The sequence below is a fragment of the Zonotrichia leucophrys genome, chromosome 3 (assembly GCF_028769735.1).
Source record: "Zonotrichia leucophrys gambelii isolate GWCS_2022_RI chromosome 3, RI_Zleu_2.0, whole genome shotgun sequence".
Lineage (NCBI taxonomy): Eukaryota > Metazoa > Chordata > Aves > Passeriformes > Passerellidae > Zonotrichia > Zonotrichia leucophrys.
Genome location: NC_088172.1, coordinates 97576287 through 97591010, shown reverse-complemented (window position 1 = coordinate 97591010; position 14724 = coordinate 97576287). Strand labels below are relative to the sequence as shown.

The window sequence follows — 14724 nt, the reverse complement described above, 5'->3', positions numbered from 1 at the left end:
TATTGAATGTAGAGCAGCAAATGCAATAAAGGAAGAGCAAAAGTAATAAAGGCTTATTTGCTATTAAAATAATTTACTGATGACATAATGCACTAAAGCATATATAGACTTCCCTGCTCAGAGAATAAAATTTGTACATTCACCTGCAGTTAAAGTTGGATAAGATCTCCAGAAGTGAGCTGGCAGATGCCATCTGCATCATTTTACTCAAACCACATTTGTTTGAGATAGTTTTGGGCAGAACCATAATTCACACGGGTACTCTCCACTTTCAGAATGCCTTAATCTTACTTCCAAATCCATATGTTGTTTCAGCATCACCCAGAGACTGATCTTTGTCCATCACTAATTTTTTTTTTAAGCATAAAGTTACTCCATACCTGAGGAGTTTTCATCTTCCAAACTAGCCCAGAGTGGTTCCATTAGAGAGGAAAAGCTCATGGACTGAATTCAGACACCAGAATTTTACTTTTTTTCTTTTCTCTTTGCAAAAGAATTTAATTTCAGGGTGGTGGATAAGAGTCCCACCCTTGTGATGAAATCAGAGCACTTTCAAACACTGAAGGTACAGCCATGACACAGGTATTAAATTCTGGACACAACTGCTTTAAAAGTGTTTTCTTTTGGTAAACGTCAATGTTTGATTTAATAGTTCTTTCATCAAATCATTGCCTGCTTCTCTCAAAAAAAAAAACTAGAAAAGATCAGAATGTGAATCTCAGTAAAAGGGTGGCAAAGCAGATGCTCCAAACAAGCATCACCTTGTTTTCTCAGCCCAGGACATCAAGTAAGATACTCACAGCATGGCAGTCTTTAAGTGATGCCTGAGGAACACTTCTCCCCTGGGGGAAACCAAGGCACTTCAAATGGGTGTTAAATAAACATTCTCTGGATTTTTGATGGTCTAAGGCAAAGGCATACAATACATATTTTGGCAACCAAGCAAATGTCCATCATGCATGGACATCCTAAATGCCCTATGCCTGAAACCTGCAGGTCAGGACTGCAGATGTGAATTTCCCAACTTCAACTGCTTTTCACAGCCCCTTTTTTGTTTTCTTAGAATGAAAATTTAATGGAGTCACAGTATAAAACCCCTCAAAATTACCAACATGAGCTGAAAACATCTTATTGATATCTGAAGCTGGACCTTCTAAGCTCAGCAAGAACACTCATAAATAAGTTATAAAAATAGAAGGATCTTAATAGGGCTAATTAAATAATCTGACTTGTTCAAGCTGGTTGATAGTGTTCATATAGGCTGATGCTCTGTCCTGAACAGCCCTCTTAAGTCATCAAAAACAGGGAGCAGATCATAGCCCAGTGCCAGCACACACTGCTGTCCCCTTGCTGAGCTTAAGGAATGCCTATCTATAGACAGAGCTGAGGAAGGTCTAATTGTTCCAACTCCAGGGGCTGCGCCATGTTCTTTAATCACTAACTGCGGGAACATCATTTACAAAAGGATGGAATTATGCACATTATGCATAATTTAATGTCACTAATTTATGCAAAATATTTAAAAATTTATTTAGCTCAGAACTGCACATCCAATTTATGTAATACTGCTTTCCTCCAGTGGCTTAGTCCCTGATAAATGCCTACTAGGAAACTGGCTTTCCACATGAAAACAGATGTGTCTTGTGGATGTGGAGACCAGTTTTGTTTAATATTCTGTTTTTTTTTTTCTTTTGTAATTAGGAACAATAAATAATTTTACTGCAAACCTTTTCATTTTTAATGGGATACAAATTCAACTGGTTGATAATTTTAAATGAATACCCTCAGAGACAGCAGGTGCTGCTGTGATAAAACATGTCCCCACAAACTCTGCTTTCCCATCTCACCTCACAATAATGCTTTCCAGGGTTTTAACTTGAAGCCTTGCTTTTATTGCAAGGATTGCAAAAAGGTAATGAAATCTGTTTTCACTACTGTGAGATCAAAACCAGGGATTTATAAATTTTGAGATGCACACGAGCAGTTGTTTCACATAATGCAGGTGTGGCTTAGAAGCAGCATCTTTCAGGCTGCATCACACACAGAAGCCAAGGCAAATCTAAGCCTTTGTCCACCTCTGAGGCTGCTGTATTAATAAAATTTCCTAAACTACTAGACCAAGCATCAACAGCTTCTACAGGCAGTACAAGAAGGCCTCCTTACCTCACATATCCTCCTCAGCTACTGGTTTGTGTGTGTAAAGTGGAGTTAATTTGGCTTCCTCAAGTGGTTTTTTTTCCATGGATTCAATGAGGAAATTTGAAAGTAACCATTTTTAAAAAGGTAAACCCTTCTACCAAGGAACGCTGACAAAGCAGAGGATTTAAGAAATTGTGTTTTAACTGTTACTCCAGAATTACATCCCAAATACAAGCCTGTGTAAACTTCCTGATCGTGTGTATAATGTGCTCACCCCCTGTTTAAGCCACATTTAATGGACATGAGTTATTTGCATTGCACTCCTCCTCAAAGTATTTTCATTTTCTGCACAGTTTGAGTGTGGATAGGTACAGAATTTGTGGTATTTTGTTTGTTTACCTGGTTTCAGTAATCTTCTCAAAAAACATTAAGACACTTATTTCCAAAGCCTGATGGAATAAATTACTGCCCACAAGGAACATGAGCTTATTAGCAGAAAGAAAGCCATATACAGGGAAATGCTAACCCAGTGAGTAAATACAATTTTATGGCATTAGCTGATAACACAGAACCTCTGCCTAATGTCTTTAAAGCAATTATTTTGCCTTATGAACTCCTTAATGGCATGTAACCTACTTCATCCTCTAAAAACCTTTTCATTTCTCCCTGATACAGAAATAACATACAGCATGCTAAAATAAAAATTAAGAAAACACCACAGTACTGCCAGGTCTAGGAACTTTTTCTGGTTGCTGAAATTCAGCATTTTGCAGCCAAATGAAGCAGTCAGGAGAATATCAGTGGTAGAGCTAAATTGCTGACCTCATGCAATTTCCTTGGATAAAGGAAAAAAGGCAGTGATGGAACTGCATGTGAGACTTCACCAGCTCAGCCACGGCTGTCTCAGCCAGACCCTCACCTCTCCCAGTTACAAACCTTGGTGCTTTTGATTACAGGAGTATTTGTAAGTATCTTTAAGGGTCAAAAAGTTTGAGCACCAGCAAGACAACCACCATCCCTAGGCTATTCTTTCTATTATTCTTTTTTTTTTTTCCTTGTTAATTAAATAAAGCTCACTGAGAGCATTTGTCCAGTAAACAGGACTGTTATGCATGTAAAAACCTCTTCACTGCTAATCACACTTGTTGACACATAGTGGGATAGTGCTGAGCCCTCCTTTAATAGTTTGCATTTAAATCCAGGGCAAGCACATCACAAAATATTTTCCCTGGAAATCTCCACTATTCCCTGAACTTACAGACACATGATGTTAAGGCTACGGGGAACAAGATAACAATATATTCCTAAGAATTTGCTCTTATCCCTGTTTCTTTCCTATGTTCCATATAAGAGTTTAAGAAAGTCCAAATAAACAAGATGAGTTAAAGAGAATTTTGGAGGAGACGTGCAACACCACAAAATCCCATTTCTACTACTGACAATTGAATTATGCTAAAACTAAATAACAACTACTTTGTTTATCGTACCTTATCTGTCTCAGGAAATGCTCAGGTCTTTCATTATCTGCTGGCCTAGGGACAGAGCTGCACTGATTAGTCTTCCTTGGGTACAGACAGAGGCGTTAAAAGAAGCCAAATACATCTGAACAAAACTAATAGGGACTGGTTTTGTCTGAAAAAAAAAAAAATTGTCCCAAATTTCTGTGTTTTGTTGGAAACATTTTGTCCCAGCCTCTGAAATCTATTACCATCCCACATTATTCTTTAAAAAAACAAAAAACAAACAATTTATCTTTCAAGCATGGAAAACTTGATGTAATGCCAAGCTTTACCTATAAATAAGTTTTGAAGGGTTTTTTTATATGACTTCATCCCCAATGCTATGATGAGCACATGCTTATTGAGGACCTCCCAGTGTTTTTCAATACATGTTCTGCACAGAAGGAAATGGCCATTTGCGCAGTACAATTCCCACCCATTTACCCTGTGTTGTCAACTGACTTCTTTAACACTTGTATAATTTTAGTCATAAAATACTAGAAGTGCAAAAAGAGATTTCTTGAAATTCTTTTAGGGTCTTAGAGATGGGAGAGGGAAAGGACATTATACTAGGATGCTAATTAGATGGGAAAGGGTGCTATTGTATGCTGCAGGGAGATTTTCCTTATTTCAGTGAAAGGAATAAAAACCCCAAACTTCCACAAACTCGGCTATTCTGACAAAAGGACCTATGGAGCTGCTCATGCAAGAAACACATCTTTTTCCCAAAGCAACCACACCACTTTGGGAAGGGAGGGGAAGAGAGGATCTCTCTTTGATATGGATTTGAAGGTGATATCCTGTGTCCCATGAAGGAGCACCCTGCTGGTACAGTCAGTATAAATTGGATTGCCTTTATACCCATTTTAAACTCAATGCTGCTATTGCTGCAAACTAGAGAGCAAAGCAACCCAGGCTCGGGGACTTCAAATAAACCCCCAAACAAATCAAAAAAACAACCAACCCTGCAAAATCCTCAGAAAGCACCTATCAAAGTGATTTCAATCCAGTGATCCGGTACACAGTCAAAGGATGTAAGCTCTTCTAATCCCACTCTTTGAGCTCCTCCAGGCTCCAGCTCCCGTTGCCATGGCCTGGCTGACACCTCCTGCAAAGCACAGGAGCCCCAGAGCCTCCTGCACAGCCTGACAGCTGCTGCCTGTGGGTTTGCACTGCAAAAACTGCTTGGGAGGTGAGGAGCAGGAGCAGCACCCATTCCAGTCCAGGAGGTTTTGTTACAATGAGTTCAGCTCCCGGCAGGCCGCCATCATCAGCATATTTCTGACAGGTGTTTTATTTTTCCTCTACAGACTATCTAACACTACTGAAAGCACCCACTGCTACATTGGATACTGCTGGTTTATTTAGATAAATTAAAATAAAATTTAAAATTACCTACTGTTCTCCTTTGTACTAGTAAAGACTAACTTTATCCTTCAGTATAATCCTGCCAAATCAATTAAAACGCATTCAGCAGGTTGAAAGGATACTAGTGAAGTATTAACAAAAGCCTGGTTTGGATTATGCAAAAATTCTGCAGCAATTGACTGATGCAAAGATTTCTGTGGCAATACTTCCAGGAAAAATAAATAAATCCAGCTCTTCAAAATGTTTCTTACTCTGTTTTGCTCAGCAACTCTAGGAAGTTATTAGGTCAAATCCCCACAACACTGACCTCTTTCTGAGGTTTGCAAGTCAGTATGGGAGTGATGAGTGAAGTCTCCCCTAGTTGTTAATGGAAACCTCGACAGTGCTGCTATAAACTGGTGCTTAAGGATATTAAATAGGAAAATGTCTTAGAACAGAAGCAGCTCATGTCTGGGTGTGCTTGGGTGCATCACTGCCAGCACAGGAACCCATCTAGGACGTGCCTGTGCCTTCCCAGAATGAAGCAGAATTCCTGAGGATAGGAAAATGAACCATGCTAGGTATCAATGGGAGCTTGGAAACCTGCCAAGGCACGTGTTCCCATGTGTCACACAACCAGCTCAAATGCCACTATGGAGGGGAAAAAACAATTTTTCCTTGCTGAGAAGGAGCTCCAGCAGGTGCTCTTACCTGTGCTAGGTCTGCTCAGCAGACAGTCAGTCCTGCTTCCTTGGCAAAAAAACTCCACTGGGATAAACTTTCATCTGTCAAACAAGCCAGGGATTGTGTTTTCTAGTGCTTTCACATTTGTAAGAAGCTGCCTCTGACATCTCCCCCCAGGGCTTGATCATACAACGAAGGAAAAGTAGAGAATTTTAAAGACACTGGCAAGCGTTTGGTCTTTCAAAATGTCATCGCTAATCTCCACATCATGCAGCCTGCTTAGTAATCAAGATAGAGGAACTGTACAAGTGCAAATTAGTGTCACTTATGTCCTGAAAACAACTAAGAAAGAGGATGTGGAATAAGTATGCCCAAAAGCAACATCAAATTTATTCTCCATGATCAGATGAGAGATTTACTGAAGTTTACTTTACCTTACACAGAAAAAAACCCCAAACAAACATGAAGCTATCTCTGTGACATTTACCATCTGGCTGAGCAGGTTAGAGCTGTATTAAAAGGATGCTGTACAGGCTCAATAGCAGCGAGAACAGGGAGGCAAGGAGTGGTCCTGAGCTCCAAACACTTCCAAGATAAAAGACCCATCTTCTGCAAGATTATTTATTTTTTTCTTTTGGGTCTGTTAACACAAAAATTAACAGGAGCATCAGGGTTATTTTAGGACATTATGCATCCCAACGACCTGATATGAGTGAACAGAACAGATTTACGGGGGGTCACCTGCTCAGGGGCAGGACAGACATCTCAAAGCAGCTCTGTTATCCATGCCAGGATGCCACATGCCAGCCTGAAACATCTCTCTGTTCCAAAGGAGGGCAGCGGCTCTGTGAGCCCACGGATGAGCAACCTCAGCACCGCACTCAGAGAGCACATGAAAAACTGCCAAGGTTTCCCTGAACCACTGAAGCACAACAGGGAAGCAGCCAATTCCTATGTGGGCACTGGGAAGTTGTCCAAGACCTTTAAACTCTCATTCTTCTGGGAGCTGACCCAGATTTGACTATTACTCTAAGGGTAAAAAAACACTCACTGCTTAATACCTGAGGTATACGAGTTTATGCTGATGATGCAGGCTCCTTGAACACTGCAAAGTGCTGGGGGTATTTGTTGTTGAATCCATGGTTTTGCAGGAGTAATCATTGTATCTTACTAGGAAAAAACCTAATATTTCCTAGATGGGGAAAAGCAACAGTGTTAATTGCAGGTATTTCATATTGGAAGAAAACTAGCAGGAAAAGAAAAACAAACACCACTTTGGCCCAATCCTCCAACAACAGAGATCAACTTACAAATTCCAACTTTATTTTAAAAAACTGAATATATTCTGTGTCCAGAACAGTCTTCTTAAAAAATGTGCTTTGTAAGGTCTTTTTTGTAACATTCTTCCTTTACTAATGATTTTTAAATGTTCTCCTAATCAGCTTGAAAGGGACCAGTAATTTTTGGCTCAGCTGTAGCAGCAATTGAAGGAATCAGCACAACATGCCAGAGGAATGTGAAATGTACTAACCAGATATGAAGTCAGCTACACAATATTGAAATCCATGCAAGTCCACATCAGATCGTCTAACATTGCAGAATTTGTGATATTTAGTCTGCCATTCAAGAACATTCTTTACAGGGCACTTACCCTGATTTCTCAAAACCAATTACTACATACATAGCTATAGTGCAAATGGGAACATTAGGGCTCTAAATCTATTATCCATTTTCTTTGAACATATAATATATAAAAATAAGCTTGATATATAATATAATTAATAACTATAATATAGTTATATACTAATAAATATAATTATAAATTTTATTTGATTTTTTCTTTTAAATTACATTTCATTAATCTTTGTCCTTTAAAATAAAGATACAAGCATATGACCAGATATTTTTCTGTACACAGCATCATCATTCTTATGATAAAATTAATGGGTCTTCCAAGCAATTTTTGCTAAGCAGCCAAAAGTAAAGAGTGAGCAAATTACAATACTAACACTAATTTATTAAGTTCCTTTCAAATGCCTTCAGCTTCCCTTTTCTTTGTTTGCAGCACCAGAGGACCATTTGATAAAGCAAACCTGCAGATGTTCAGCCCTTTGTTTACTAAGGTAGCAGTGGCTGCAAACGGAATGGAAGTGACAGCGCCAGGGCTACCTCGCCTTGCCGGCAGCAGCGCTGCGCTGGAGCGGCTGCTGCTGGAGGAAATGAAACTGCACAAACCCTGAAGGATGACATTACTGGGGAGCTCCGCAATTCAGACTGGCAAGGAGGCAGGAGTGGGAGCCTTGGAGAGCTGCCACCACCTCCCTTCCGCGAACCACGGTGTCCCTTGGCCACTATGCTGTTTCCTGGGCTGTATAATTTGTTTTCTCAGACCTGCCACCCATATGGAGGCTTGGACACGTTACACCGAGTCAGTCATACTGGCCACTCCTGGTATAAGCCAAGCTTGACACATTTGTACCTCTGTCAGCACTAATTCTGCTGCTTTTTGACTGAGGAGGCGACAAAACTCTGCTGTGCAGCAAGCAGAGGTTCATCACAGCTAAGTGAACATACTGTGGGTTCACAAGACAAATAAAAACTCTCAGCTTTTATTTCCAGGTTGCCCTGCAAAATTCTCTTGTTACAGACACATCTATTTCACAGCAAATTTCTATTTTTTTAACTTTCCTAAAGCAGGTGCTTATGAAGGCAAGTGCTACAATGCTTGGTCCTCAGGATTGCACTTTAAATAACAAAAGCTAAAAAGCTCTGATTGATCAAAGCTTTTTTTTATTTTTTAAATCAGATCAACTGTTTCACGCTGTTGAAAATAAGAGAACAAATCCAGGCAATATTTTCTATTTCCCACTCCTACTCTTACAAACAAGTGTGACATTCACAACCACAGTATAAAAAGCTCATTAATACTCTACACTGACCTATAAATAAGGGTTATTGGCTTAACACAATAGGAGACTTTCTCGTGGAAAACAGGCAAGGAAAGGAGAAAACGGCTCAAGATAAGCCACCTCTCCACAAACAGGCTCAAAGGATGAGATCATTAAACGACAGTGTTAAAAGCGCCCAACATTTTTCACCTCCTCTCTGCTCATTTCAAAACTAGCTTAAAACCACAGAATAAAAGCCCAGTGAACACCCCAGTAGATTTTAAAAGGCAATTCTCTCTCAAAGGGCTGATAGCAGGCAGGGAGTGGGAGAAAGGTTTATTTTAGCTGAGCTAATCTGACAGACTGGCACCTACTCAGAGGTGTTGGAAGACGTCTGGCGCATCCACACACCCACCAAGAGCAGCACTAAATTCTTAAAGACAGAGCTGCCTGTGCATTAAGTTCCCTTTTTAAGTACTTCTCCTTAGAAGCTTTGTTCTTCCTTTTCAAAGAAATCATTTAAAGCAAGCTCCCAATAAATGTGCTCTGTGGGGGAGACACTTCCAACACTTGACCTTGGGGTTTGCCAAAACTATATTTGCAAATGCTCAAGGCACCGTGCCCATGGAAGCACCAAAAAGAGTGAGAAATCTGCCTGCCAGATGAAGTGGAGTCCATATTCACACCCCATACAGCCTTCTAAAGCCATCCTTTAGCTTAAATCATTGTGGTTTGTTGGGGTTTTTCCCTACCATAAACTTATGGAAATCAATCCTAGTTCCCCTCAGCTTACGTTTTTCTAGGCTGAAGCCAAGCTCTTCCAGGCCAGTGGTAAAATGCCGGCTGATCCTTCCACCATTATCCTCATTACCCCTCCCTGACCTGTGGCTGTTTAAACTCATCTTCCTAAGTACAGAGAGGATACCTTCATTCTTTACTGCTCCAAAATGGTGATGTTGAGCTCAAAGAAGGAATTCATACCATCCATCCTTAAGCACACAACATTCTCCTGAAACCAATTAATGGCAGAAGAAAGCAGTTCTTCTCACTTAATAATCCAGTCCTCCCCCGCCTTGCCAGTGTCTCTCAGCCTTGGAGTTGGCAAATTTATTTAGCAAGCTTTTAATTCTTCTGTAAAGGCTGCTAATGAAAATATTAAATAAAGCACGATTTGATCTTTGAGGAGCTCCAGCAGCACCTTCGCACAAACTTGCAGCGATAAAAAGGTTATCAAGAATGACAGAATTGAAAGACTCCAGTCTTTAAAGGCATCTTAACCACCTCAAAGGCCCTCTTGCAGGAGACAGGATTACCATGATGCAATCAAATTATGCCCAATTATCTCCAGTATTTAGAGCATTTGTGCCAGCCACACACCCCAAAGAAAAACAAAGACTGAAATAACACTGTTTGACATGCACAGATGCAGCAAGGCCAGCGACCACTTTTACTCAAACTAACCCAGAAAGAAGGTCATTGTCATCATCTCCTGGTCCCCCCCAAGATGTCCCTCTCATCCACATGCAGTTGCTTTCATCAAAAAACAGCTTGCAAAGCACAGATCCCCTCTGATACTGCAATTAGTTAATTTCCTATACTGATATCTCTTATACAGTGAACAGCATTTTAATTAATTCTTTAAATATATATTCCTCCAATAGGTTGAACCTTAATTAAAATTAGAAGTGCCTGATAGCATCTTCTTATCTGGTTACAGACCCATTTTTTTTTAATTTGCGGTGATGATATCGCAACCACATTAAAAGGAATACATATTGAATTTTATGTTCTTTCAGTTCAGCAAAACACTAAGAAAATTAATTCAATCTGCATTTACACTCACAGAATCTGTCTCCTGCTTCAGAAATAAATATTTTTGCTTTGTTTCAAACACAAGTTTTACAAAACTGTTTTAAACTTTGCCCTGGGCACGTCTCTGCCCACCAGAGATCTGCGATGCTTAATCTCATATTTCATTAGTTATTGCTTAATTAGAACCCCATTTGAAAGAAGTTGAATAAAAATGGACCATTTAATTATCGTGAGACATGAAAGAGGCAGAAAGTTCTTTGTAATCCAAGCTGCTCCTCAGCAAGTTTTTATCATGTTTATCACAGACATCATACGTGACTTCACCGTCTATCTCTCTCTCAGCTCTGCATCTCCTGATGCAGCTCTTCAGTCAGCACATCTGCCACTACTCCTACATTCACCTTCACACAGCTCCCCCGGCACCGGGAGAGCCTTCCTGCAGCCCAGGATCACCAGCACCAAACGCTTCCCAGGCCCCACCCTGCGCTTTAGCACACTTTAAACCAGCACAGCAACCAGGGGGGAAACCCCAGCAATATTGTTCAGCTGCGAGAAGCACACAACTAAACAGGAGGTCTTTTCAAACCTAGCAGGGTTTATCACAGCTCTAAAACGCGCAGGGCTTCTTTGCTACTAGCACTACCCGTAAATATTGATTAAAAAACTAAAAAAGTTGATCCTGAGTCCCTCTAAACTGCAGCCTTTTCTCTTGATAGCCAACCAATTAACAAAACCAGCAAGTTTACAATGCAAGTACAGAATGACCAAATTATTATCTATTACATGCACAACTAAACACCCAATTGTATCAGTATTTCCCCCTGTTCAGGAAGCATTTACACACAAACGCCCAATTACATTCTGTTTTCAGGCTTGGGCATCCAAGTACAATTTCAGCTTCCCAATATAAACAAAATGTGCTCAAAACCTTCAATTTATTTGAGAAGCATCACAAACTTCAGTCTGAAGCCACTATTTGAAATGCTTATTCGTGAATTGTAAATTGAATTGTTACTGCTCTGTGTTATGCAAATAGACAAATTCTAGCATTGTAACAGAAGCAATGAGCTTGTTATCCTGTCAGTCCTGTATGCAAAAAACTTCTTAGAACATCATTTCCAAAACTGCTTGTGTGCTCCCCTAACTGTACTAGTTCTGATACTAAGGAAGGATTTACCACCAACTTAAATGAGGTGAGAGTCGCCCAACAACGAGCCGTTCTGAAAAGCCGATTATTAACTTGGAATGCCAACAATATCCTCATACTTATCAAAAATTCCTGTAAAAGCATGTTTGTTAACAAACACAAGATATCCAGTGGAACTGAGAAAGAGAAAAGTAAGATAGCAAGTATCAGGACTCTTGTTAAACAAGCATCACACGAACCATTAGCTTTGCTTGGGTGTTCAACAATTAGTTTTAGTTAGATAAATTATACCAGTTGTATGTGAAAAATAAGAGTACGTGCAACTGTCTTAGACTGAGATCATATATATCCCGACAGTCATCCTTTATGGAAAAATTATGCATATGGTGCGTGTGGGTGGACTGAAACCAGCACGGGATGAGCGCTACCTCCGTCAGGCAGGCCAGGCTGGAGGGCTCAAAGGAGCCAGGGTGCCTGTCAGATCCATCAGCACATAAATCAGAGTATTGGTATCAGCAACCTGAGTCACGTGCACCCCGTTAACTCCTGCAGCGTTGCCTCATCCCTGCAGCACTCAGAAAGCCTTGCCAGACGGACGCTGCCTCCCACCCGCTCCCACTCAGGGAACGCCTGGCAGGTGGCAGGTGACACGAGGACAGGCTGTGCCAGGGCACACCAAACCACACCAACTGGCACACCCTGCCATGCCACGCCACGCCACGCCACATCACACCACGGTGACCAGCTGGGACACAGGATCCCCACTCCCGCAGGCCTGAGAGCGCCCAACAGCCAGTCAGGGATTTGCTCTGCAGAACAGTCAGCCCCAGATGCAGGACAGATGTGCCTTCCACAGCAGACAGTGTGATGACAGACATCCCACACCACCAGGGAAAAGGGTGCAGCCCTAATCCCTCTGTCACTACAGCACGGAGCCTCCTGGCCTGGCTGGAGTGCAAGGCAGGAATCAATCCAGGAATAGTGCTGGAAGCAAACAGGACTGTGAAAGCAGGAACATATCTGGGCCCCAGTCCATGATATTTAATTCCAGAGCAGTCAGCATCATGCTTGCTTATATTCAATCCTTTTCTTTGCCTCATTTAAACTGACTTCACTTTACAAAGAAAAGCTCAATTTTAATGTATTTCTTTACTCCTTCCCACAGCATTATGCTACTTTCTCTTCGACTTGTGTTAGAGAGCAGCTTTCCATATCACTGCATTTTTTTGTTCAGGACAGACATTTCAAACACCTCTCACTGCTGAATGGAAATAGGGAAGAGCAATGCTCTAGTGTCTTTGGATAGGAAAACACTGACAGTGTTCACATGCTGCAGCTAAAAACAATACACTGATGAAGCATCAAGGGGTGTTTCTATCAGCACACAGGAGCATGGAGCAGAAATAAGGCTCAGACAGAAAGAAAGGCATTGATTTGGAACTTGAAGAGCCACCTCTGCTTCTTCTCATTTTTTCACAGCTATAAATTAGATATTCATCTCCATAACTGATTGGGGGAGCTGTTTAAAAGCTGCTAACAGGGTCTGCACAGCTTGCAGCCTTATGCATGAATAAAGAGTCACCACCATCATTAAACCCACAGCATCATTAGAGGTACCATACAAATTATGTTGCAAAAAAATGGTATTTGAATATATTTTTCTTTCTGAAATATCAACACATGCAGAGTTGGCCTGCAATCTAAATGAAACCAAGGAAGTGCTTCCTCTTAAAATGCATTGACACTGCTTGAGTGAAAAGCTTGCTGCTGATGGGTTTTATGTGCACCTAAGCTGAGCCAAGTGAGCTCAAGACAATCTAGCAATTCCACCATTTACCATGCTGCAGTAAAATAAGGCTTTTTGCTTCTTCCCAATTATATTCTCAGACTGCACAACAGACTGATCTATTCCCACTACCCTATAAATGACAATGCTGTTGCAATATTTACTCATGTATTTCCAAATAATTTTTAAAAAAAGAAACCAATGAAAAGCAACAGCAAACAGAATAAGAGGCTACTGTCCTTGCTTCCACAAATACTTGAGCCAAGTGTACTTACACACCAGCATAAATCAAACAGGCACAATCCAATTTAAATACAAGTCCTGCAAGGTTTTTTCATTACTGTATGGTTTCTGCTTTTGTCATCTTTTGACTAATTTTATTACATAATACTGAGAGATTTAGTACATTACATTACAGCTTGGTTAGTCATAACAGAATTGAAAAAGTTAATTTTGTTTCTCTGTTTCAGAAGCTAGAGAGTATATTACATCATGCTGGTTTTCAATCAGTACATTTTACTGAAATTCCTCTTTTGTTTTCTCTTCCTGTTTCACATTAAGAAATGCAGCTCCTATGTACTATAGCTGTTTTAAAAATGCATACCAAAGAATGCTTCCATCCCTGTACATGCTGCCTCTCAAAAAAATCAGATCTTTAAGTTTCCTAGTTTCTTCTCTATTTTGCTCCATCCCATTTTTTCAGGGTCTCTGGTCAAGCAGTAATAGCTCAGCAGTTCAGCACTGACCTCACAGAAGGAAAGATAAAGGGCCACGCTGCTTTCATATTTCCCTTACTTGAAACAGCACAAGTAATTCCACTTAAATTGGGGAGATACATTTACAGCCCATTTCTGAAGATGGGAACATAATTCTGGTGGGCTTTTACTAGCTTTTTGTCTTTTTTTATTGTCTTCCTTAAACAGCTGCTAGTGAACACCATCAGAGGCAGGATGATGCTCTGCCCTGAGATGGCTGCACTTAGGAATGAATCACCACAGACAGAGCAGCACTGCAAGGAATAAACTCACTGCTGAACAATATGTGTGCACTAATCTCCATTTCCCTGTTAAAATGGATTTCTTCTTAGTTTTATTCACAAGTATTTTATTCAAATTTCTTACTTCCTCAGCACCAATACACAAGAGGACCCAGCCAGAGTACAGAAAACTGTCCACAGCAAAGGCTCCTGTGCCTACATCACTACATTTCTATTCAATCTACTGTAACAGTTGTTAATAAAAAAAGAGGTTTTGGCCCAGAAGACTGTGTAATGCACAGAAAAACTGAAAAAACTGAACGACAGGAAGATGTGAAACTCTATCAAATGCAAGAAAACACTGACCATTCCACAAGCAGAGGAACAGAATCTCTGTGCAGTCCACAGGAAAACAACCATTATTACAGTGTGCTGCACATACAGGT

At 40.5% G+C, this 14724-nt stretch overlaps 1 protein-coding gene across 6 annotated transcripts in view; it reads right to left on the bottom strand.

Moving 5' to 3' along the window:
* Window positions 1-14724, bottom strand: part of MACROD2 (mono-ADP ribosylhydrolase 2) — an 856447-nt gene that overhangs the window by 759419 nt on the left and 82304 nt on the right. The gene's annotated exons all lie outside the window — the stretch shown is intronic.